This window comes from Moschus berezovskii, chromosome 19 (assembly GCF_049115385.1).
Source record: "Moschus berezovskii isolate FMDL1 chromosome 19, NW_MosBer_1.0, whole genome shotgun sequence".
NCBI classification, from domain to species: domain Eukaryota; kingdom Metazoa; phylum Chordata; class Mammalia; order Artiodactyla; family Moschidae; genus Moschus; species Moschus berezovskii.
In genome coordinates, this window is record NC_142478.1 from 36643655 (window position 1) to 36671640 (window position 27986).

A 27986-nucleotide genomic window follows, 5' to 3' on the forward strand; every position below is an offset into this window, starting at 1 on the left:
GTCCACAGAGTCGGTGATGCCATCCAGCCATCTCATTCTCCGTCATCCCCTTCTCCTCCCGCCCCCAACCTTTCCCAGCATCAGTCTTTTCCAGTGATTCAACTCGTCGCATGAGGTGGCCAAAGTATTGCAGTTTCAGCTTTAGCATCAGTCCCTCCAATGAACATCCAGGATTGATCTCCTTTAGAATGGACTGGTTGGATCTCCTTGTAGTACAAGGGACTCTCAAGAGTCTTCTCCAACACCACAGTTCAAAAGCATCGATTCTTCGGCAATCAGCCTTCTTCACAGTCCAAGAAGACAGCAAATCTAAACTTTAATTACGTTTTCATACATTTTATATTTTAGTCATTAATTAGTATTGTAGTTAGGATTCTCCATTACTCTTATCATATTAACTAATATAAACTCAAGAAATGGAAATTTTAAAGTTTCTAATTATGATTTAAAGGAATAAAGATAATACACATGAACCAACAGTTTCCCCATCAGTTATCAAATAGTAGCCATAAGAAAGATTTTTAAAGTGTGAATAATCAGTTTATTTAATTCAACTTCTGTGTTTAAAGTTTAGATAGTCATGAGAAACTCCTAAATAGTCACAGGTTTATCTTACCACATTTAGGAAATCTAATTACTATTTAAAGTATCTAATTTACACAAGAAACAGAATAAGAGACTTCCTGGTCATGAACATTGTCTACAAATGACTGCAGATATAAAGATATTTAGCTTAGCTAGTTTTACTGGTAACTCCATTTTCCAGGGGTTGTGGGGGGTGTGCATTGGTATGGAAGCCTCGATTTCAGAAAGTATGTCTGATTTTATCAAGGTTGAAGCAATGCAGCATGCAGTAAGAAAACTGCTGAGAAAACAGTTTTACCTCTTACTGAGGATGAACCAACTCAACTCTAATAAGGAATATGTAGAAAACTCTTCCATGTGAGAGGAAAGGTAGGCTATCCGTTGGAGAATATACAGAACAGAATTCTGCAAGAGTGATCAACTGATACAGTGATGAAGTTGTATGTTTACCTACAAACTGTCTCTTTGGACACAGTCTGCAAATGGATAGGTCTTGGTAACTGAGCATGTCTTGAAGACTCCATGTAGAATGTGCCCTGATGATCTGATCAAAGAAGAGAAACTTCAAGTCGCTGATGTTGGTAGTAAGAAGTCTATCTAAAGAAAAGGGCAGAGAAAGTTCCATGTTAGGATACTGTGAAACCATTAAAAAATAGAAGTTGTTAATTTTGTTCAGATTTTTATATCACCTCTATTTTAACGTAAAACGAAAATATGTTATAACCTTGTGTGTGTGTGCTCAGTTGTGTCCAACTCTTTGCAACCCCAGGGACTAGAGCCCATCAGGCTCCTCTGTCCTTGGGATTTTCCTGACAAGAATACTGGAGTGGGTTACCATTTCCTCCTCCAGGGGATTTTCCTGACCTAGGGATCAAACATACATCTCCTGCATTTCAGGCAGATTCTTTACTACTAGCCATTGGAGAAGCCCATGTCATAACCTTGGTCCCATTAAAATAGAAATGTATACTACACAGAGATTATTGCCAAAAGATATTAGTATAATCATATTCTAAAATCCAGATACTTCCTTTCCTATAAAACCTAGATGTCTGCCCTTAGGTGGTTGTATAATCTTTCCCAGACTCAGTTTTTTCATTTTTAGGTGAGAAAAATCAGTAATGCCCACTTAGTAATAGAGACTAATACATGTAGAATTACCTAGAATAATACCTGGTACACTGTAAACAATGAGTATTCAGTAATGAATATTGAATACTTCAATAAAGAGTAGCTGTCCTGTTGTTTTTCCTTATTTTCTACCAGTTTTCAGCCTTACTTTGCAGCTATAGGCATCAGCTATTTTGCGCGACTTTTAAAAAGTCAATTGAATAGATAAAGAATCTTTACCTATTTTATTGATGTTACATGAGTCAGATGATTAAAAACAAGCATTATTGGATGACACATTAATCCATGTATTCATAATTATCCTGGGGATAATTAATCATTTCTGACAAGTCTGAGAAGAACCAGATTTTAATTAAGGCCAGAATAAGGAGGGATTACTTGGCTAAAATTCTGAGGATGTAGGACAGTTTCATTATTATGGGACAGAGATTCCAAAATACTGTGATTAGACTTTCTTGGTACATGTAAACCATGCTGCTTTTTGATTATTTTTATCTCAGGGAATAAAACTTTATATACTTTGAAGAATTGCTGCAATATAAACTGGTATTTCTATTTGAGGGAATTGACAGTAAATTATATGTAAGATTAACATTTGCTAACACAAACTCACTCAGAGAGTGAGATCTGAGAAATGAGCAACCCTGAGTTATGCACTTAAAATTTTTTTGAAGTATTCAGACTCTGAATGGATATTTTAAGAAACAAAATCACAGTTTTTGTTAGTATAGTGAACTCTTCATTTGGAAATTCTTTATTTGTCTAGTCTATGATAATAACAAATCAATATTAGTAATAAAAGTGGGCACTTACTAAGTACTTATTCTGGGCAAGCATCGATCTGTGCATTTCATGATTTAGTGCAGTTAATCCTTATAATAACACTCTGGGGTAAATTATAGCTATTATCCTCACTTTATAGAAAGGAAAGCACAGATACAGAGAGTTTAAATAATTTGGTCACTGTCACAAAAGCCGGCATTTCAATACAGGCAGTGAGACTCCAGATATGAACCAATCCTAAATTCTTTTCTGGAACATATATTCACTTGCAAACTCTGTGTGCTCATAAAAATCTTCCTTTTATCTTGGGCTTCAGCAGTATTCTGCTGTTTCCATACTGAATGTCCTTCTCACAGGTAGAAAAGTCAAAAATAAAATAGCAGAGCTCTGCATTTTCTCTGTCAGGAATTTTTCTTTTCAATCTAAACTTCCAAGTCCATGATTTTTACCTACTCCTTCAAAAATATCCTCAAACCATATTTTATTGATAAGCCTGGAGTCAATCCAAATACTATTTCTATCACAATTTCTGAGATCTGCTGGGAAAAATCAATGAAGACTTGGACCACTAAAAATATAAGATTGTAAACATTACCTATATGTATGAATTAGTTAGTTCAGTTGCTCAGTTGTGTCTGACTCTTTGTGACCCCATGGACAGCAGCACCCCAGGTTTCCCTGTCTGTCACCAACTCCAGTAGCCCACTCAAACTCATGTCCATCACGTCAGTGATGCCATCCAACCATCTCATCCTCTGTCATCCCCTTCTTCTCCTGCCTTCAATCTTTCCCAGCATCAGGGTTTTTCCAATGAGTGAGTCCTTCGCATCAGGTGGCCAAAGAATTGGAGTTTCAGCTTCAGCATCAGTCCTTCCAATGAATACTCAGGACTGATTTCCTTTAGGATTGACTGGTTGGATCTCCTTGCAGTCCAAGAGACTTTCAACAGTCTTCACCAACACCACAGTTCAAAAGCATCAATTCTTATGAATAGTTACATACAATAGACTGAGAACAGTATGACAGGGCTGTCTGCTGTCATCCTGTTTTTTAAACCTATATGCTGAGCACATCATGAGAAAAGGCAGGCTGGATGAGTTACAAGCTGGAATGAAGATAGGTGGGAGAAATATCAACAACCTCAGATATGCAGATCACACCACTCTAATGGCAGAAAGTGAAGAGGAACTGAAGAACTTCTTGATGAGGGTGAAGGAGGAGAGTGAAAAAGCCAGTTTAAAACTATTAGAAAAAAACTAAGATCATGGCATCTGGTCCCAATACTTCATGGCAAATAGAAGGGGAAAAGGTGGAAACTGTGACAGATTTCCTCTTCTTGGGCTCTAAAATCACTGCAAATGGTGACTGCAGCCATGAAATCAGAAGATGATTGCTTTTTGGCAGGAAAGCTATGACAAACCTAGACAGTGTGTTGAAAAGCATAGACATTACTCTGCTGACAAAAGTCTATATAGTCAAGGCTCTGATTTTCTCAGTGGTCACGTTTGGTTGTGAGAGTTGGACCATAAAGAAGGCAGAATGCCAAAGGATTGATGCCTTCAAACTGTGGTGCTGGAGAAGACTCCTAAGAGTTCCTTGGACAACAAGGAGATCAAACCAGTCAATCTTAAGGGAGATTAACACTGAATACTCGGAAGGACTGATGCTGAAGCTCCAGTATTTTGGCCACTTGGTGTGTAGAGCTGACTCATTGGACTCTTTCCCTGATGGTGGGAAAGACTGAGGGCAGAAGGCTAAGAGGGCATCAGAGGATGAGATGGCTGGATGGCATCACCAATGCAAAGGACATGAACTTGGGCAAACTTCAGAAGAAGGTGAGAGACATGGATGCTTGGCATGATGCAGTCCATGGGGTTGCAAAGAGTCGAACACGACTGGGTGATTGAATGACAACAACAATGAATAGCTATTTCCTTTCTGAATACTCAAATTCAAGATAAGCTATCTCCCCACTTTGCGGTCCTAAGGAAGATTACCTTGCTTCCTACTTCAGAGTAGAAACAAAGCAGAATATGACATCCTCTCAGACTCTACCTCTTTCTTGCTTAGCATGCCATTTTTTCCAGCTCATTCAATGAATGCTAACACAGAAATCCTAGATACCTTTACTGAGTAAACATTCCATGTGGTTTGAGATTGAAAAACAGTGTAGTGATCAAAAGCACAAACTCTGAAGCTGTACGTCTTGGGTTCAAAAATGGTTCTAAATATTCGTTTTCTGTTTGACCATGGGCAGATTTATTTTTTTAACCATGGGTGACTCAGACTCAGCATCTGTAAAATTGGGATAATGATTGCTCCTACTCATTGGGTTATTATGAGGATATGCCTGCTAAGGTGCATCAGTCATGTCTGAATCTTTGTGACCCTATGGACTGTAGCCCACCAGGCTCCTCTGTCCATGGGATTCCCCAGGCAGGACTACTGGAGTGGGTTGCCATGCCCTCCTCCAGGGTATCTTCCCAACCCAGGGATCAAACCTGCATCTCCTGAGGCTCCTGTATCGCAGGCAGATTCTATACTGCTGAACCACCAGGGAAGCCATTATTATGAGGACTAAGTTCCTAAGTAAATGACTCCTTAGAACAGGGACTAGGACATAAGTGGAATGGTAGTTATCATTATTATTTTAATTACTCGTCTTTCATGAATCAACTCCAAGTTTATCCTCTTTCTAAACCACTGTGTCTGATTCTCCACGTGGAGTTGTTAGTTCTACTTTTGCATTCCTTATATTTTAGTTTTATTATGGCACCTACCACCTTAAATTATATCCAGCACAGTGTGGCAGTAAATAAACGTTGTACCTTACTTTTGTTCACTAACCACACTCCCTCTCACCAGCTCATGGTCTTAAAAAATCATTGAGTGAATAAATCAAAATGCAGCTAGTTCTTGTTGATAACTGAAAAATAAGTGCAATATCATTAATATGGAATAATCTAGGTCTTCCAGATATTCAGTTAGTATATAAAGCACTCATATTTACCTGTGTGTGTGTGTTAGTCACTCAGTTGTGTCCAACTCTTTGTGACCCCATGGACTGTAGAGACTGCCAGGCTCTTCCGTCCATGGGATTTTCCAGGCAAGGATGCTGGAGTGGGTTGCCATTTCCTTCTCTAGGACATTTTCCCGACCCAGGGATAGAACCTGGGTCTCCTGCATTGAATATTTAACTAGCTGTGAATAATATTTTGAGTTTCTGCGGTGGCTCAGACACTAAGGAAATTAACTCTCTAATGTGAACAACCATGGACTTCTTAGTAAATAGGTTCTTGCTCTGTGTATTTTTCAGAATTTGTGGGAAAAATGAAAAAGTATTACTGTTGGATGAAAATTATTCTAATAAAATAGTAGACAGATATATTTGAACTTCAGTCTAGCTACATTTAAGCTCATTAAATTTTCAATCCTTGTGCAATTTTGTGAGCGGTTATTAATGTGGGTATTATATATCTATGTGTAGGTATAAAGAGAAAACTTCTTGCTCATGCATAATTCATTCTTTTCCTTGAATGAAGATAGAATGAAAAGGTCTGAGGTTATATTTTCATATCAGGTACTTTTAAGAGTGAGTTCAAACTATTTTCACAGTAATATGATGACATTATTTTCCCATTTTATGTGATGACATTTTCACTGATGATGCAAAAGCAATGATATGTGAAATGCTGTACCTTAGGGTGAATCAAAGCAGCGGAATCTATTTGTACAACAGTCATTATATTCTTTATCACCATACAATCACAATTTCAAAAAATGCCTGGTTTCAGCAAGGAGATCCTCGGTAAAAGAGTAAGTAGGATTGATTTTTATTAAATCTTCCATCATGAGAACACGTGATTTTTTTTAATATTTGTATGATAAAATTAGAGTATGCATACCACACACTTCTGTTGAACATATACAAAGAAACAGACAAGCATAAGCACCAGTATAACTTCTTGAGTTGAACTGGCTGTTTTTTTCATGAACACTGTTTTTTATTGAATAAATAACAGGAAGACAAATTTTTATTTTTCATACATATATATCTGTATCTGGCAGATATTTTCTCAAAAATTAATGAAGTGAGTCTGTCCCTTCAAAGAAAATATTGAAAGCATTTGTTACAAATGAATAAATTCAAGTTATTAAGCAAAATTCCAATTTTGGAAAATTGGTATTCACACGATCTCCACAGCTTCCAATACCTACACACTTTTCTCATAAGGTTGGTGATAATATTTTTTTATATTATATAATGAAACGTGTCAACATCAGGAAGATCTGTATGCCTCAGTAAATTTCCTGTACAATCAAAGTATAATTTCCCAAAATCATGCATGGCAAAATATTCATTCAAAGTACAAATTAAACTAACGGATTTTAATACAACAGAGTTTCAAAAGTTGATTGATATGACTTCATATCATATCAACAGACTTCACAGTGCAACTAACCTTTGAGAAACTATCACTTGTCAGGTATTGGTTAAGTAGCAAAGAAGAATATATGCAATCATCTTAAAAGGCTGTTAAAATATACTTCATTTTGCCATCTAAAATGTGTATGAAATCATATTTTTTCATATACTTAAACCCAAACTATATTTTAATAGATGGAATGCAAAAGTAGATATAAGAAACCAGCTGTCCTCTATAAATACAGGTATAAAAATTTTTATAAACATATAAAAGCACATAAGAATGTTAAAAGTCACTATTCTTGTCAAATATCAATTTTTTTTGTTTTGGAAATTATTGATATCTTCCACAAAATAATGTTATATATACTGACCTATAGTGGGTTTATTATCATTATTTTTAATTAAAAATTTTTATTAACTTATACTATGCTAAATATTGACAGATATATACAATCTACATACAAGAAAGCTCTTTGTGGATCCTCAATAATTTTTAAGAGTATTATTAAAAAGTCCTGAAACCAGTATGCTTGAGAACTACTCCCACATACAAACAGTTGAGGCAGTATTGCTGAAGCATACAAAGCGAGAAGCCTTTTGGGCTGTTTGAAAGTTTCTATTCACACCCAAATAGGTTCTGCAAAGGGAGGTAGAACACCTACTGTAAAAGGTTCTTTAGTGAAAAGTTCTCTTTCCAAGCTAGCACAAGTGTGTAAATAATGCCCCATGATTGGTATACAACTACACAAAAGGGGACACTATTCTTATCTTTGCCTGTTAAGTGTAAGGTATTAAAGCTCAGGTGCTGTGTACCAAATTCTGTGCTGCTAAAAAAAGTGGAGGGTTTAGAAGAGCCTTGGATACAAGAGCTGTTCTCATTGGCTTATCTGCTTCGTACAGGGTCTTTTTATTAATCATTTGATTAAACATATGAAGAAAGATTTCATTGATATGTAGACCTGAGGACAGACAAAATAAAACATGCTTTCTATTAGAGAAAAGAAAGAAACAGTTGGTTTAAAAAAGAAAATTCACAGCATGAATGAATTCTTCAAAGTGAAATTGTGAAAGTACATTGTGGACTTTTTAGCACCAGGGAAATGAAAGATTGTGAAATTTTTGTACCAGGAATAACTGGAAGGGTTAAAATTGATTATCTCAGTCTGCAGAAATTTTGTTATCCATTTCCCCAGTTTCTCCTCCACTTCCTGCTTTGTGTTCTTTGTTAAGAAAACTACATTAAGGATGTAGAAGCTAGTTTTTTGATGTCAGAGTGACACTTCCCTTGTTTCTTTTGATTGAAGAGAGGCCTGGAAATTTCATTAGTCCCTCATTAGGGTTTTCAAGGAGTCCAGCTATTGATTTCATAAAATGCCTTTCCTGTATTTTTCTATAAATGTATACAATAGCCGCTAACACAGCCTCCTCCGGGACACACTGTGTTTTCCCGGGGAAAATCAGACACTCAACTAGCAATCTGACCTTTAGATCTCCTAGATGATGTAAGAGAACTGTTTGTTATTTTAATATGTTTTTTCCCACTATATAGCTAATTACCTGGAAACTAAAATTTCCAAGTAATTATAAAACATATGGATAAATAATTTTAAAAATCATTCAACTCTTGATTTTTCTTAATGATGGGAGGGCAACTAGTTTGACATCTGGCACAAGGCTAGCACTTCAAAACTACTTCTTGATTTCTAAATAATAATAGCAATTAGAGACCCTAGTTAGTTACATTGGTTCCTGTGTGTATGTTAAGGATTTATAAAGGTTCGTGAACTCTTTGAGGTCAAAAGGATAACAATTAGCCATTTGTGAAAGAGAAGCTGTACAATCAACTTTTCTGGAAGTTTTTCCTCTTGTAAACTGTTTAAGACAAAAACCACAGTATAATGCCTTGCCATTTTCCACATTCCTGATTTTGATCCCTAATTTCTTTAGTTCAGCTTCCTCTTCTGTTAAATAAGAATAATACCACAGTCACCTATATTAAAAAGATAATGCAGAATAAGGGTTGCCAATTCAAATCCTAATTCTCTAATCCCTTTCTAAACAAAACTAAAACAAAACAAAATAATAGCAGATTAAAGAAATAATACATATTCAAGATTACAGTAAAAGTAGAGGTAAGAACATTGGACATCTAAAAACCAGAGGTAAAGTTCTTAGAGTTCTGCTTTCTTAATTTAAGGGCTTCCCTGGTGACATTGCGGGTAAAGAATCCACCTGCCAATGCAGGAGACCAAAGAGAAGCAGATTCGATCCCTGGGTCAGAAATATCCCCTGGAGGAGGAAGATGTGTAACCCACTCCAGTATTTTTGCCTGGGAAATCCCATGGACATAGGAGCCTCGCAGGCTACACAGTCCACAGTGTTACAAAGAACTGGACACAACTGAAGTGACTTAGCACACATGCATGCACCAGTCATTGCTTTACAAACTCTACCAGTAGTGTAGCCTTAATGGCCATGGTTCTTCCCCTTCTTATTCAAGTTCCCCTCATCCTTCAAGATGCAGATCAAATTACTTTTTCATAAGAATCCCTAGTTCCATTCAGCCCCAATGAATGAACTGAGCACCTCTTACACATGCAATTAAATCAGACAATATTCATTAATTCCCTCGTGATATCTTTTATCTAATGATTGTATGGTATTATTTGACTTTTCTTGTATTTTTGTCTTAAAATTAGATTGTATGCTCCTTAGGGTTATTAGCAACTTCTTATTTTTCTTTGGGTATTTTATAGCTTACAATGAATATGCGTTGGTTTTTATGTGAAGAGCAAGTTTCATGAGGTTTTCAATGAGTACAGAAGACACTCACTTGGAAGTATTTAAGAAACAATACAAGAAAATGACTTACTTGTTCCTTCTGAAAGATAGATAAATTACTGTAGTTTGGAATTGGAAAGGGATAAACAAATCATTTAGTTTAAGGTTTTCCATTACAGATAAGAAAACTGGAGCCTAGGAAGGTTTTGTGTATCAACTAGAATCAATACGGGCTGCCCAGGAGGCACAGAGGCTAAGAATCTGCCTGCCAATGGAGGAGATGCAAAAGACATGGGCTCGATCCCTGGGATCTGAAGATCCCCTGGAGAAGGAAACGGTAACCCACTCCAACATTCTTGCCTGGGAAATCCCATGGACAGAGGAGCCTGGTGGCCTATAGTCCATGGGGCCCCAAAGAGTCAGACACGACTGAGTATAGATGGACAGAATCAATATATAAACCATCATTCGTTTTCCTATTAGACAACTGTCATTTTGTGACTATGTAATCATTTAAAACAAATTTTCAAATAAGCACAAATGATTTTAATGTGCACTTCATAATATATATGTATGAGTTCTATATGTCATTAAAATTCCCTTATCTTTTCCACCTTGATTGTCATAAATCAAAATTGAGGCAATTGTTGACAATGAGCTATTTTTCTTCTTAAGGAGGAAAATGACTTCTGATTCTATGTTTTCCTTTTGAAAAAGGTGTGCACATCTTGTTTCTGAAGATTTTGTGGAAAGATAATGTAATTATAACTTTAAATGTGGTATTCTATGATGTTATGTGAGATTCACTTTTGAACCAGAAGGGAAAATAGGTTGAGGATATATAATCCTGGCTGGTTTATGGGAATACAGAGGAATGTTAGGAAAACCATGGTTCTGAGGAATAAGAAATCTGTCCATGTTATCTCTACATTTATCTGCTATACAGGTCATCGAATTCATTATAAACTTGAAATCCTATTCAACTCCTGTACTATTGTGTTCAATCTATATACTTAAGCCGTTCAAAACACAGAAGCAATTTAATACCTTAAAGACCTAACAGAATAATTCTCGCTAATAGTTTTGTACTACAGGCATTACTGTGGACTTTTCTTAAACTATGGCAAAAATTGTATCACTCATCCAAAAGTTAAACTCAGGGAAAGTTCTTTTGTTTTGTATGTGTATGTGTTTTAACACAAAAGCAATATGAAGATCTGTAAGTCCTTTTTTAAAATACTACCTTTTAATAAAATACCAGTTTTCTTTTTGCAGCTTGAGGCAGTTGTAAAATAACTTAATGTAGCTTTTTGCAACTGTGTATTTTATAGTATTGTTTTCATTTGGTGAAATTTTAACTGGTAATGTTTATGGCATTGTGTTTTGTACCATTTATTAAATAAAAATTTAAAAAAATACCAGTTTTCTGGTGCAGAAACTATTCACTGAGCCAGGTAAACCCAGCCTTACAACCTGACTGCAGTGTTCCTTTTACAAAAGTAATAAGAGCTGATCTTAACAGGTAGGAAACTTTTACTTTTCCCAGAAGTCCACAAACATAGGGCTTTCCAAGTGGCACAGTGATAAAGAATCCGCCTGCCAATGGAAGAGATGCAAGAGACTTGGGTACGATCTTTGGGTTCAGAAGACCCTGGAGGAGGAAATGGCAACCCACTCCAGTATTCTTGTCTGGAAAATTCCATGGCCAGAGGAGCCTGGCGGGCTACAGACTATGGGGTCACAAAGAGTTGTACACAACTGAGCGACTGAGCACACACACACACACACCACAAACACAGAAACAATCACCCAAGTAATTTCCACTGAGGTGAGGTGGTAAAACACTATGTAAAACAAACAAGACTCTTTGTAAATGAAGCTTAAAAGATGCTCACCTCTAGAGCAAAATGAGACCCTGACTATCACTCCCTAACTGCTATACAACAATCACAAACATCAGAACATATTTAAGTATCTTTATCAAGACCCTCATTTATGTATGAGCAAACTGCCATTCAGTCTCTGAAGGGTTCCTTTAAGCCCCTTGTAAACATTCTGAATCTTAGTGGAGTGTTCTTTCCAGGAGATCACAACCATGTCTAGGCTTCACTCGTTTAACAACCAGATACTGGAGAGGCACTTGGTGCCAGCTCTGGGCCATGCACCTCTCAGGCCCAGCTAGAGTAGCCAGGAAAACACACACACCCCCTTCCATTCAGCTCTTCTTGTTGTTCAGTTGCTAAGTAGTGTCTGACTCTTTGTGACCCCGTGCACTGCAGCACGCCAGGCTCCCTTGTCCTTCACTATCTCCCTGAGTTTGCTCAAAATCATGTCCATTGAGTCGGTGATGCCATCCAACTATCTCGTCCTCTGTTGTCCCCTTCTCCTCCTGCCCTTAATCTTCCCTAGAATCAGGGTCTTTTCCAATGAGTTGGCTTTTTGCATCATCTCCAGGAATCTTGAATCAGGGATTTGTCTCCAGTGGGACTTCAGACTGCATATTCTGCTGCAGGGCAAGCAGTCAGAGCAAGTTTCCTGAGATAAATCAACTCATTTAAAGAATGAGAGGAATGGCTGTAATGGGAAGGACACTGGATCTGCACTTTAGAATAATGGATTCAAGTCCCAGCATTTATGGCCAGTCTCCTTTCTCCCTGTCTCCCACCCACCCGCTCCTGATGTGCAAGACAACTTAGCTCTCATCTCAGAATCTTCTCAACTCATAATGCAACAATAAAACCCTCTATATACAGATTATACAGTTGTTAGAATTAAATGAGAAAATCAATGTAAAAGCACTTCATATATTTTTAAACACACTGCAAAGAACAAAGCTATTCTTTAAGGTCATAAAAGAGACAATAGATCTATTCCAGGAATATTACTTAATATTGCAAAAAATATTTCACAGTTGCTTTATGAAAATTAATATTTTAAATAAGTTATATTGTTTGCTTTAATAAGTTGAGAATTTACCAGCTTTGGGCATCAAATGTATACCATACTGAAAATCATAAGAATACATGAAAAATAATACCACATGATACAGGGAAATTGCACATAATAACATGCATACTCATTTGAAACATACTCAAATATACACACAATTAGAAATGGAAATGCTATATTTTGGTATTCTGTTAAAATTAAAACATGAACTTGGAATAGAAAAAGAATAGAATGATGTTCCAATTTCTAAAAGAAATACTTTGTTTTAAAAATTTGGTATATGATGTTTGATGATTAGTTCTGCCTTAAAGTATGTAAATGATGCAGTTATAATGTGTACTATCAAAAGCTCTTCCCTGGGTCTCCCATCAAATCATCACATTTTGCTGTGGAGACATGAACCACATTATAGCATCATTTTATAAAGATGAATGCATTCATTTGAGGCTGGGTTTGTACAAAGGAAAACATCAGGTTGAAAATGATTGCCTTTTTTCTGATGATTTCCTTGATGAAGGTACAAAGAATTTTCTACTACAGCAAAAGAAACTTAACTCAAACGGTAAAATGCTTGACTGTTTTGTTTGGAACACACATTTTTATTTTGCAGCCACAGCAAGAGAGATGAAATTCTGCCTGGTGAGTGTAAAGGAGAAAGATAAGCCCTTATATCAAGAGTTTCTGCTAAACTTGCTACATTTAGCATCAGAAAGAAAGTGGAGATTTGCAGCTTGCTGAATTTTGAAGCCAAGAAAATGAGATGGAAGGGAAAAAATTGTTAAAGTAAAACTACACACGTTCTGTTTTAGTAATCTTGCCTGCTCCCAGGTTACTAGATAGCTATAATAGGATTAACTTCAAGACAGTTTTAATAAACAGAATTATTAAGTTATTGAGTTCATGCTATATCTTATATACACAGACACATTTTTCTTGTGGTTTAATTGAGGATTGGAATTTCAAGCTGGTAGAAGGTCTCCTAAATGTAATTACAATACAGAAAGAAAAATTTTCTAGTCAAAACTCTTCTCTTTTCCAGTCAGATGCATTTGAATGAGGGCATTTCTATTTGTTTGACATAAGGATATTTTAAGCCATACTTTATTAAGTAGGAAAAGGCAAAGAACTGAACTAAGTTTTGAATTCAGATGAAGCTAAATTTTATTTTAGAATTCTTGCATCCATATTTTAAACAAATTTATAACCTTAAATAACTCTTCTGAGCCTTTATCCTCATCAAAACCACAAATATTAATAATTATCAGTCATAGTTCTTAGTTGTAAGAAATGGACTTTGCCTGGTTAATGAGAAAATTAGTCTAGTAATAGAGAGAATAGTTATGGAGTGCCTTCTACCTGCCTCAGAGTTTTTAAGTGTTATGTTCGTTGACTTCCCACATTTCCATTATTCCCTGTCACAGAGGAGTAATTGAAGCACATAGGGATTAAGTTACTTACCCAAGGTCTCACACAGCTAAGAAGTGTCAGATCTGGGCCTCTGCTCTTAACTAATACTCTCAGCTGAGCCTTTAGAGCTTCCCTGGTGGCTCAGTGGTAAAGAATCCGCCTACCAATATAGGAGACGTAGGTTCAATCCCTGGGCCAGGAAGATCCCCTGGAGAAGGAAATGGCAACCCACTCCAGTAATCTTGCTTGAGAAATCCAATGGACAGAGGAGTCTGGCGAGTCCATGGGGTCAAAAATGAGTCAGCCACGACTTAATGACTGAGCACCAAATCTGTATTATTGTAACTTACACACAACTTCCACTCTGCCCCTGTCAGTGTTATCTGTGGCCACTGTTACTGCTACCATCCCAAGGAAGAGGGACTGAGCTCCTCATCACGGGTCAGGCTCTGGTGATGTTGGATGTGAATAGGGAAGGAGGCTATAGGGAAGGCTAATAGGCAGCTTCTGCTTGCTAAGCTCCTCTAGGCCAAGAATGCTGTCTCATTTTCAGAAGGACTCAGGATGAGGAACTCTTCCAACAGTCTCTTTAAATCTCTTAAACACTGGAAAAGCAAAACCAATAACAAAATCCCACTTTAACTGTTCTAAAGATTAACAGAAATAATGTATATAAAGGGCCAACAGTCTAGTAAATAATTGTGCCTGTTCTCGTGTCAGCTCACCTCAAGTCCTACTTTTTCCATTACAAGTTGTATAAATTTAGATAAATTGACACTACCTCACTGAGTTATTTGCTTCATTGTAAGTATTTGTGAGGATTCAACAAAATAAAGCATGTAACAAATTAATCATATTAAGTATTCCAAATGAACATATAAAGTAAATCTAACCGTATCTATGCAATGCTAAAATAACTGGTTAGTTTAAAAAAAAGAAAACTAATATGCTAATTAGTTTTTTTACCAGTTGACAGAATTTCTCACATTCAGGTTAAGTGCAAAGCTCCAATCAGTTGTTTTTTTTTTTTTTCAAACAATTGGGAAAATTCCATTGAAAATTTATATCCATTTATAATCAATAGTTTAGAGTTTAAAGAAGCAAAATATGATCATAAAATAGGTAAATTTAGGTCTTGATGTTACTATTCAATTTGGAGCTGTGTACTCTCTCAAACCTATCAAGAACAGGCCTGATACAATGCAGACAAATGAATAAGAAACTCTACCTATTGTAAGTATTCAACTTAAAAATTGAAAATAGGGATAAATAAAAAGCATATTATAAACAAAACTCCAATTCCACAAGCACATAATATGCAAATCATAGCTTAGCCAATTTTGGATACAATGAAGATCTGTCACACAAAAACATGAAGTAACAGACAAAAGTCAGGGGTCTAGAATCTAACATGATGACCATGGAGGCATCAGAAGTGACCCAGACGTACATAAGGACTTCAAAAGAGCAGTCAAAACATCAAAGCACAGTCTCCAGAGGGTACAGCCAGCCCAACCCTAATTCTAAGGAACTTGACCTTTAGGTGTCTTCAAAAATAGGTAGAAGACAGCAGTGGTTCTTCATAGAGTAGTGGGGGAAAGACACAAAAGCACACTCTCCATAAAGAAGAATACAAAGAAAAGGCATAGCTAATGAGCCAGTACCAAGAAAATGAACTTTAAGGCAAACCCAGTAAAGTCAATATGTACTAACTACACTGTGGAGTTGCTTTGAAAAGTAAATGTAGGATTAGTCCTTATTAGTGGAAACGTTATACCTGTAATTAGAGGAGTGATACTCCTGACTTATTCTACCCCTGAAAAAACCCCACACTTGATACGTGAGTTTGAACCTCTGTGGTTTAAAAGGTAGAACTGCTACACTGAGGGGAGAAAAAGCAATTCAATACCATTCACCTTAGCCATGACTGAGGAGATTGAAAAGATTTGGCTTGGACAAAGGGAAAACACAGGAATGACACTATGATTGTGTTCAGATGGAAAAACAGTGGAAACAGTGTCAGACTTTATTTTTTTGGGCTCCAAAATCACTGCAGATGCTGATTGCAGCCATGAAATTAAAAGACGCTTGCTCCTTGGAAGGAAAGTTATGACCAACCTTGATAGTACATTGAAAAGCTGAGACATTACTTTGCCAACCAAGGTCCGTCTAGTCAAGGCAATGGTTTTTCCCGTGGTCATGTACGGATGTGAGAGTTGGACTGTGAAGAAGGCTGATCACCGAAGACTCGATGCTTTTGAACTGTGGTGTTGGAGAAGACTCTTGAGAGTCCCTTATACTGCAAGGAGATCCAACCAGTCCATTCTAGAGGAGATCAATCCTGGATGTTCATTGGAGGGACTGATGCTGAAGCTGAAACTGCAATACTTTGGCCACCTCATGTGTCGAGTTGACTCACTGGAAAATACTCTGACTCTGGGAAAGGTTGGGGGCGGGAGGAGAAGGGGACGACGGAGAATGAGATGGCTGGATGGCATCACCGACTCTGTGGACATGAGTTTGAGTGAACTCCGGGAGTTGGTGATGGACAGGGAGGCCTGGCGTGCTGTGATTCACGGGGTCGTGGAGAGTCGGACACAACTGAGTGACTAAACTGAACTGAACTGAACTGAATATTTGAAAGATAGCCATCAGTTTAGAGGATACATTAGATTTGTTTTGATCTGGTGTCAGATCGCATAACTAAAATAAAGAAGATGGTGGAAAAAGATGTTGGTTCATACTTAAGTAAAATAAAATGCCTGTGTGTTTGTTGTTGTTTATATGTCAAATAATTATACAAAGAATACAAGAATATATCCTCTTTAATGAAATACTCAAACATAATAAGTACAAGAAAAATTATGAGAACACTTCTTCAACATTTCAATTTACATTTTCTTTCTGGTTTCTTTTGCTGTAGAGAAGTTTTACATTTGTAAATGTTAACAATGTTAATCCTTTAACTTAAGCATTCTGAGTTTTGTTTTTTACTAAAATCCTTAACGTTAAATGTCAGGGGAGAGTGTAATTTCCTTGGTTCTGTCTCACTTCAGCAAAGATTTGAAACGGTGACCAGTGTTACAGCTCGGTTACAGCTCAGAGTTTTATTCAGCAAGCAAAGAATTCTACACCCTAAAGGCATGAAGGCAGGCCAGCCCGGAAAAGAGAGGCCTCAATCTGTCTTGACTTCCTCTTTTTATACATTTTGTCTCTTCCCCACTGAGCCTGCCCTACACAAATTGGGCTAGCCAAGAAGAGGGTGTGTTTGTTTCACCTGAAGTTCTCACTCTGGTCCGTGGATTTTCTTTTGTTCCATTTTCTCGGGCTTTTCCCTTTCTTTGTCTTTTAGCCACCACCATTTTGGAGTCCTTTTTCCTATTCTAACTACCTAACATGAAAATTATAATATTTTCATTAATTTATGTTTTGCTCTATGATTCAACGGAGAAGGCAATGGCAATCCACTCCAGTACTCTTGCCTGGAAAATCCCATGGCTGGAGGAGCCTGGTAGGCTGCAGTCCATGGGGTCGCTAGGAGTTGGACATGATTGAGTAATTTCACTTTCACGCATTGGAGAAGGAAATGGCAACCCACTCCAGTGTTCTTGCCTGGAGAATCCCAGGGACGGGGGAGCCTGGTGGGCTGCCGTCTATGGGGTCACACAGAGTCGGACATGACTGAAGCGACTTAGCAGCAGCAGCAGCTATGATTCAAAAGGAATTATTTTTATATATTTTGTGAGACTGTTGTGTAATTTTATTTCCAGATGGGCAGGTCATCATCTTCACGTTTGTTGATAATGTGTGCCCTCAAGGAGAGGAAGCTTGATACTACTGAGTCATGCTAAGGAAAATCACAAGCATACTCTGCTCATTTCCTGCCCAAAATCCACCTTCTCATTTCTCCTTACTGTTGTAACCCCAACTGTGGTTACTGTAGAATGTGTCTTCTTAAAAGAGGTTAACTTCAAGTCTTTAATGAAACAAGAGCTAGATTACAGATCTTGCCACAGCGTGCGAGCACATTCTCAGTCTCTCATTTCAGACTTCTTGCAATCCTGTGGACTATAGCCTGTCAAGTTTCTCTGTCCAGGGGATTATCCCAGGCAAGAATACTGGAGTGGGTTGCCATATCCCCCTCCAGGGGATCTTCCCAACCCAGGGATCAAACCTGACTCAGGGATCGATTCCTTTTGAATCCTGCTTTGGCAGGCAGATGCTTTACCACTGAGCTTCCTGGGAAGCCCTCTTGCAACAGAATTGTAGGTAAAATTCTTCTGGGCACATCTAGAACAGTTTCCTTTTCAGTGTAGGCAGCATATTAAGTAGTTTTTTGTGTAGGATAGGCCTTTTTCCCTTTGTTACTTCGCTCTTCTTTTCTGGACTTCAGTCGCTCAGTCATGTCCGACTCTTTGAGACCCCATGAACTGCAACATGCCAGGCCTCCCCTCCCTGTCCATCACCATCTCCCAGAGTCCACCCAAACCCATGTCCATTGAGTCGGTGATGCCGTCCAACCATCTCATCCTCTGTCATCCCCTTCTCCTCCTGCCCTCAATCTTTCTCAGCATCAGGGTCTTTTCCATGAGTCAGCTCTTCCCATCAGGTGGCCAAAGTATTGGAGTTTCAGCTTCAACATCAGTCCTTCCAATGAACACCCAGGACTGATCTCCTTTAGGATGGACTGGTTGGATCTCCTTGCAGTCCAAGGTACTCTCAAGAGTCTTCTCCAACACCAGAGTTCAAAAGCATCAATTCTTCGGCACTCAGCTTTCTTTATAGTCCGACTCTCACATCCATACATGATCACTGGAAAAACCATAGCCTTGACTAGACGGACCTTTGTTGGCAAAGTAATGTCTCTGCTTTTTAATATGCTGTCTAAGTTGGTCATAACTTTCCTTCCAAGGAGTAAGTGTCTTTTAATTTCATGGCTGCAATCACCATCTGCAGTGATTTTGGAGCCCAGAAAAATAAAGTCAGCCACTGTTTCCACTGTGTCCCCATTTATTTGCCATGAAGTGATGGGACTGGATGCTGTGATCTTAGTTTTCTGAATGTTGAGCTTTAAGCCAACTTTTTCACTCTCCTCTTTCACTTTCATCAAGAGGCTCTTTAGTTCTTCTTAACTTTCTGCCATAAGAGTGGTGTCATCTGCATATCTGAGTTTATTGATATTTCTCCTTGCAATCTTGATTCCAGCTTGTGCTTCCTCCAGCTCAGTGTTTCTCATGATGTACTCTGCATATAAGTTAAATAAGCAAGGTGACAATATACAGCCTTGACTTACTCCTTTTCCTATTTGGAAACAGTCTGTTGTTTCATGGTTTTCTGGGTTGCCAGATGTGAAACCAGAATGATTAGCTATCTTACTTTTGTGAGATATTTATGACGGTGAAAAAAATCACATCGAAAGGACGTGATCTTTAGACAGAAGTAGCTTGGGATATCAACATTATTGAGAAGTTGTTACATTTCATTGATACATCTTGTTAAGTGAAACTTTTATTCAAGTCACTGGACTTATATTTCTGCTGAATTCAGTAGATCTATAGCACTTACCATTAGGGACTGATCTCTAGGATCAAAATATTTTATCAAAATTTTGAAATTTAAATCATTGACTTTTAGATTCCAGAGTTGCCGGTAAAACTATGACAACACCAGCTTATTCTTGTTTGTTGAGCCTGTAGTTTTTCTCAGCCTCCTCAACAGCATTCAGAATTTTCTCTTTATCATTGTTTTGTAATTTAAGAATGTATAAGTGAGTTTGCCTTTATTTGTATTGTGTAGCCCTTAGAGGGTCATTTTATATTTGAATTTTATCTAAGCCCTGAGAATTATTTCTTTTGCTTCATAGCCTTTATCCAACCCTCTGGATGTCTCTCAAGTGGATGTTGGAATTTTCAAATCTATCTTCACAGTCTGTGTGCTCAGTCACTTCTTTTGCGTCCAACTCTTCATAATCCCATCGAGTGAAGCCTGCTAGGTCTTCTGTCCATGGAATTATCCCAGGAAGAATACTGGAGTGGGTTGTCTTTTCCTCCTCCAGGGTCACAGTCTATGAAACCTTCCTTATCTTTTTCATCTCTTTTTGTCACTGTTTATTCTTTGGCTATCTTTACATTAGAGAACCCCTGATTACTAGTGGCTGCCACTTCTTAGGGTTATTTCAGAGGAAAGGCAGAGTAGGCTGTTGATGGCACTGAACTTGGCTTCTCTGTTCTGGTGTTTTAGTAGTCCATCCCTAGATCTCAATGACATCAAATGACAAATATTTATCACAGTCTCTTGGGACCCAGACTGACAGGCACTCCATCAAGTTGCGAGTCTAACATCTCTACATAAAGTTTCAGGTTTCACAATGGAAGGTGAAGTGTACATTTTCTAAATGCTTTGATCCTGGAGTGATATGTGTCACTTCTATACATATTTTATTGACTTCAAGCAACTTATAGAGCCACTTCCAGCCACCAAGGAGTGGGTACTGAGAAAGGAGTAAGCAATCATCTGAGATGTCTATGACTCTCTACGCTGCCTTACATAGCATAGATACTAAGCAGTCAGAATAGACATTGGCCAGAGCACCAGACTGGGGTCTTTCCAGTCCCTTGGAGTGCCAGACTTACCCCTTGGCTGCTGAGTCATGAAGGGAAAGATGAATCTTGGAAGAAATGCTTGGGAGGCTGGGCAGTGGAGGAATTCAGGGGACTGAGAGTAGCATTGATTAAATAACTGGAAGAGAAGTCTTTAAATATTTAAACAACTGGTCTAGCTGGTCTATAGCAGCTACACATCAATCCTGCACTATCCTTGCTCCCAGGTGTTCACATCCTCACCACTGTAACTTGGAAGGGAATCTCTGCTGCCTATTAATCTGCAAAATCACAGGTGCCAGTCTATTAACTTTTCTGGATCAGAGCCCCAGTGATTCATCCTGACAATTGCCAAAAAGAACCCTCTGTCTGCATCCTTTGTCTCTGAGCACATTGTGCCCTAGATCCACTCCTGTCTCTGCAGCAGCTCTTCCCGCAAAATGGTTTGTGCTGTAGAGCTTATGACAATCTGGTCCCATTTACTCTATATTATTTTTTTAAATTGCTCAAAATGTTTAGTCTGCCGGTGGCATTATTTGCAGTTTGCCTGTGATAATATTGGTCTATTCTTTTTTAAAAAACTAAATTCTGTCACTTCTAAGAATTTGGAGAGGGAAGGAAGACAGTCACATTTGCTTATTCTGATATTTTGACACGTTGTTTTATTAAAAGATTATCTACCAAAGCTCCCCCTTGAGAAGGGATGAAATTTCCGTAACTAAAATTTTCCTATGGGTGTAGGAAACAAGAGAAAACCAAAGGAAAGCAGTAAGGGTTAATGTTGTAAACCCAGTTTTGCCTGTTAACAATTAAATGCCCTTTTGCTGCTCTTTTGTCTCCTCTGAAGTCCTGTTCTCTCATTTGTAAAATGGAGGTAATAAACCCACCTGAAAAATCGGTGCAGATGATGGAGACAATGTATATAACCAGATTTTGATCTTAGCAGCAAGCATTACACTGTAGCTCTTATTATTAGGATGAAAAGTGAAAGTGCTAATCACTCAGTTGTGTCTGACTTTATGCAACCCATAGACTATAGTCAACCAGGCTCCTCTGTCTATGGAATTCTTCAGGCGAGAATACTGGAGTGGGTAGCATTCCTTTCTCCAGGGAATCTTCCCGACCCAGGGATCAAACCCCAGTCTCTTGCATCTCAAGCAGATTCTTTACCATATGGGCCACCAGGGAAGCCCCATGCAAGAAAATTCATTAATCATAAGATGATTGGTTAAGACTGTCTTTGAGTAGACTAAACAAACATTCCAAGTTTACTTGATCAGTCCTGGTTTATACCTGTTTTCTCAGCCAAGTATTATCAGCACATTCTTCACTTCACAAAAGTGTCCCAGTTTGGAAGACTGGGAATTATATGATAACACTAGTAATAAATACCTTTGAACTTCTGTGATTGTAGCATATAGTTGTGTCAATCAGTTAGGACAGATGTCTAGTAGAACTTCAGTAATAATGGTTAGACCAGCCTCGTTCTTAAACAACTACAGCCACATAACTTCTAATTAGAAGATTTAGTGGTTGGGAGCTTAGGTGCCAAATCTAACAAGCAAAGGTTGGAATTCAGCTTTCTGATGTAGTAACACCAGAACTCAGACAGGAACTTAACCAAACTCTCAGTTTCCTTCTCAGTAAAGCTGAGACTCAAAATTGTTAAATGAAAACAAAATAATGTACATCCAATGCTTATCACGTTGTCCGGCACATATTGAGTAGCGTAGATACTTTCTTCAGAAGACACAACACAGCATGGAATTTGTCACTGATTTTTTTTGTTGTTGTTCAGTTGCTATGTCTGACTTTTTGCAACCTCAGGGACTGAAGCAAACCAGGCTTCCCTGTCCTTCAATATCTCCTAGAGTCTGCTCAAACTCATGTCCATTGAGTTGATGATGCCATCCAATCATTTCATCATCTATCATAGATTTCGGCCCTTTTTAATTTGTATGAATTGATTTTAGTATCTATTTTTGCATTGCACTATTCTTCCTTGATTTGAAGCAATGCTTTTCAACTTATCAGTGCTTTGTTTTAGGAAACATTGAGATTAAATAGAACAGTGCTTAGTCCCGCAGTGATGTTCATGAGTAAAAGAGATAAGCTGAACTTGTGTTCACCAAAGACCAGATGGAATGCTCCCACTTGTTTCTATTAATTTTGCAGCCCAGACAAGACTGAAACAACAGGATCATCAGGGTCTCCAAAGGAAAAGGACTCCATGTTGACTTCTGATTTATTGATTCCCTCCATTACTCCAGCTTTTGGGTTTCTATGTTAGTGAATGGAATGATTTTGTTGATGTTTCCAATAGTGGTCCTTGTCCTCAAAGATGCACACTATAAAAACAGGAACTTTGCCCTTTTAGCACTGAAATAAGTACAACTGTTTATGAACCACCCACAGGCAGCTTTCTAATAAAGCCCCTCAAACCAAGACTTCCCTTCTACATGGGCCAAGGAAGACAAACAGAGCTGTGAGAAGAAAACGCTGACTCTCATTTCTATTGAAACTTGCACATATTTTCAACTCATAGAATTTTGATAAATGCCATCACTCCAAGGTCAGCTACAGGGTATTGGGAGATTTTTCTTTCCAGGTGTCCTAAATATTTCCCCTTCTCTTCCTTTTAAGAAATTTTCATCTCTTAATTTTCATGTGTTGTCTATTAAGAAAACATGCACATGGAATGCAGACTCCCTATATATTTCAAACATTTCTAGCCTTCAAGGATGGGGGAAGATTTCAACAAGAGAGAAGGCTGACTTCCAGCAATAACACAGCTTCAATAAATACATGAAATATTTATGGAACACATAAAGAACAAAGGAAATAGACTGCTTCCTCTGTGTATGATTTCTCTCCGTGTTTTAGTCAGCCAGGTCTCTTGCCGCTATTTTTTCCTGAGCTGTCTGCTAAGCAACAGTGAGTGAGACGTACCTGGTGAATGTACTTTCAACATATGGTCTCTCCTAATTTTCAGAAAGAATCTCAGATGTTATGATGATCGCATTAACATTTTCATTCTGAGCAGTTTCTTTTTTTGGAGGAAATACATTGGGAAGTCTAAATCCTTTAATAAGTTATAACTTTTTGAAGACACTGTAATTTTAACTCAGAACAATAAGAAACATTTTTTGAAATATTGCAATTATTGTTAGTTATTAGAATTAGAATCTATGTACAATGAGATAGCACCTCACACCAGTCAGAGTTGCATCATCAAAAAAATCTCCGAACAATGAATGCTGGAGAGGATATGAAGAAAAGAGAACCCTCCTCCACTGCTGGTGGGAATGTAAACTGGTACAGCCACTGTGGAGAACAATATGGAGGTTACTTAAGAAACTGAAAACAGAACTACAGTATGATCCAGCAATCCCACTGCTGAGCATATATCGGAGAAAAACATGGTTCAAAACGATTCATGCACCCCAGTGCTCATTGCAGTGTTGCTTACAATAGCCAGGAGGACATGGAAGCAACCTAAATGTCCACTGACAGATAAAGATGATCCAGTACATATACACAAAGGAATAGTACTCAGTTGTTAAAAATGAAATAATACCATTTGCAGCAACATAAATGGGATTGAAGATGATCATACTAAGTGAAGTAAGTCAGACAGAGAAAGACAAACATCATATGATATTACTTATATGCAGAATCTAAGAAAAATGATACAAATGAACTCATTAGGGATAGACTGAAAGTTTGGTATTGACAAATACACACTGCTACATTTAAAATAGATAACCGACAAGGACCTACTGTATAACACAGGGAATGCTGCTCAATATTCTGTAATAACCTAAATGGGCAAAAAATTTGAAAAAGAATAGCTACATGTATAGATATAATAGAATCACTTTGCTGTACATCTAAAACTAATGACATTGTTAATTAATTATGTGCCAATATAAAAATTAAAAAAAAGAAATTAGAAGACTGTTATTTTCCTAAAAAGAAAGTTATTGGCTTCATCTCTAATGCTCACACCTAGAAATGTTCTTATTTCCTTGGAATTAACTTTACAAAGGCTTTGCAAATAGATTTATTTATAGCAGTAAAAATTTAAATGATTTCTGTAGTGAGAAAAGCAAAATTAGATAACAAACATTGACTTGTGGGTAAATTACTGATATATATTCTCCTCTTCAATAGTAGTATGAGTGGATATCTCCCCCATAATATCATTCATCAAATAACTTACCCCTAATTACATATGCTATCCTATCTTTCCGACATTTAGGTCCTGCCTTTATGCACTGTCGTTAAAAGGAAACTTCAACTGAGTAATTAATCTTTATGATGCTGGCTGACTTATATTTTATCAGGAGCTGTGCTAAGTGGTTTGCATACATTTTGTATTCACAAGAGCCCTATTAGACTGGTGTAAATATCACCCCCATAATGATAAAAGAACACTGAGATGTGAACATTTTATATTATTTGGCCAATATCACAAAGGGAAGAGGAAAGGCTTGCATGCACCTAGATGTTTATTCCATGTATGCACGCCCACCCCAGCAGGGACAATGGTGTAAGTTTAGATTGTAGCGCTTCCTTTCCCCTCAAGGCAAAGGTGTTAACTGGTTCAGGATAGTCTTCTTTGGTGTCAAATTTGACCTGCTGAATTCATGCATGGGGTTTCCCTGGTGGCTCAATGGTGGCCAAGCAAGAGACTAGGGTTCAATTCCTGGGTCGAGAAGCTTCCCTGGAGAAGGAAACAGCAAGCCACTCCAGTATTCTTGCTTGGGAAATCCCATGGACAGAGGAGCCTGGCGGGCTACCGTCTATGGGGTTGCAAAGTTGGACACGACTTAACAACTGAGCATGACCCATGCATTTGTCTGTTGATGTCTTATGCACAGATACCTGTTGGACACACTGACCTAAGACGATAGTAAGCATCAGTGTACACAGGCTCATTCTGGAATCAATAGGCCAAGAACAGCATCCTAGAGCCCAACTTCTCTGTCACCCGGCTTCCCCTCTGTGCTTCCCCCTTGCCTGTGCTGCCTGGTTTGTTTAGGAGCAGATCAGTTTTCACTTAGAAATGTTTCCTCCACATGAGGAATTCAAATTGTCTGAATTCAGGGACTGTTAGGAGGGATGTGTAAGCCAGCACAGGACTTTCTGAGAATCAGGAAGAAAAAAAAAAAGGTTGCTTCTTAGAAAACTGCTTGGAGAAAAGTTTAGCACGAAGGAAAAGGAAATTACTGTATACACACTGAGTTGGAAAATTAGCTTAAGTAATTAATGCAATTTTAAGCAAATTTATTCAGTTGGCGGTTAGGACATAGTAGCCTAAGGTATGTCTGTGGACACAGAGCAGGGACTGGAAATAGATTCACTATAAACACATGAGTACAAAACCACACATACACCTATTCAACATTTTTATTTAATTATTCTACTGTATGACTTAATGGTGTGACTAAATATGGCAGATAATTGCTGTAAGAAGACTATTCTTTTAGTTTGGCAACCTAATTTCTACCAACTCTATCAAAATGGCTCAATCCTTTAACAATGCCATGTGTATATTTACTATGAGTGGATACTTCTTTTTTCAGTTGTCTTTTTCCCATATACTAGCATTGGCTCTTTATCCTGAAAATAATAAAGACAGCATGTTGGCTGTCTCAAGCCAGTCTTCTAGCTGACTCTCATCATTTTGATGTTACTGAAGTGCTGGTTGTAATTGTTATTATGTCAATAAATGTTCCACTCTATACTTCCTTCCCTTCTAAGGCTCAGATAGAAAATTAGTTCCTTTGTGAAACTTCCCAGAAGCCCAAGAAATAGCACTCTCCCCAAGCCTCGGTTCCCATAGCAGCTTGTGGAACCTTTGTAAGAGGTATTTCTATCATGTGTCTGTGTATGCGACACTATAGTACACTGAGAAAACTCATACACCATCCCTTCCACTAGAGAGAGTACAGTATTTGTACAGATGAGCGGTTTGATTCATTTCTATTATTCTATTTGCTAGTAAGGCTAACACTGTGCTCTGTGTGAGGTCATTTAAACATTCGCTAAATAACAACAGTTTCTATGTGTGTTTTCTCAGGGCCTTTAATAAAAATCACTTCTTTTAATCTTCAGAACTATTATCCTCCTTTTACAGTTGAGAAAACTGAGACTCTGGGAAGGCAAATAGTTTAATTTTAAAAGCCAATAAGAGTCTTTTCTCAGCTGTTTGTAAGGCCTCATCAGACAACCATTTTGACTTTGTACATTTCTATTTCTTGGGGATGGTCTTGATCACTGCTTCTTGTACAATGTCATGAACCTCCGTCCATAGTTCTTCTGGCATTCTGTCTATCACATCTAATCCATTGAATCTATCTGTCACTTCTACTGTATAATCATAAGGGATTTGATTTAGGTCATACCTGAATGGTCTAGTGGTTTTCCCTACTTTCTTCAATTTAAGTCTGAATTTGGCAATAAGGAGTTCATGATCTGAGCCACAGTCAGCTCCCGGTCTTGTTTTTGCTGAGTGTATAGAGCCTCTACATCTCTGGCTGCAGAGAATATAATCAATCTGATTTCGGTATTGACCATCTGGTGATGTCCATGTGTAGAGTCTTCTCTTGTGTTGTTGGAGAGGCTGTTTGCTATGATCAGTGCATTCTCTTGGCAAAACTCTTTTTGTAAAAAGGAGTAATTTGTCTGTTACTCCAGGTATCTCTTGACTTCTTACTTTTGCATTCCAGTCCCCTACAATGAAAAGGACATCTTTTTTTGGTGTTAGTTCTAGAAGGTCTGTAGGTCTTCATAGAACCATTCAACTTCACCTTCTTCAACATTACTAGTTGGGGCATAGACTTGGATTATCGTGATATTGAATCGTTTGCAGAGGTCATTCTGTCATTTCTGAGATTGCATCTAAATACTGCATTTTGGACTCTTTTGTTTACTATGATGGCTACTTCATTTCTTCAAAGGGATTTTTGCCCACAGTAGTAGATATAGTGGTCATCTGAGTTAAATTAACCCATTCCAGTCCATTTTAGCTCACTGATTCCTAAAATGTCAATGCTCACTCTTGCCATCTCCTGGTTGACCACTTCCAATGTGCCTTGATTCATGAACCTAACATTCCAGGTTCCTATGCAATATTGCTCTTTACAGCATCAGTCAAATCCATCACCAGTCAAATCCACAGCTGGGTGTTGTTTTTACTTTGGTTCTGTCTCTTCATTATTTCTGGAGTTATTTCTTCACTCATCTCCAGTAGCATAGTTGGCACCTACCGACCTGGGAAGTTCATCTTTCAGTGTCCTATCTTTTTGCCTTTTCAT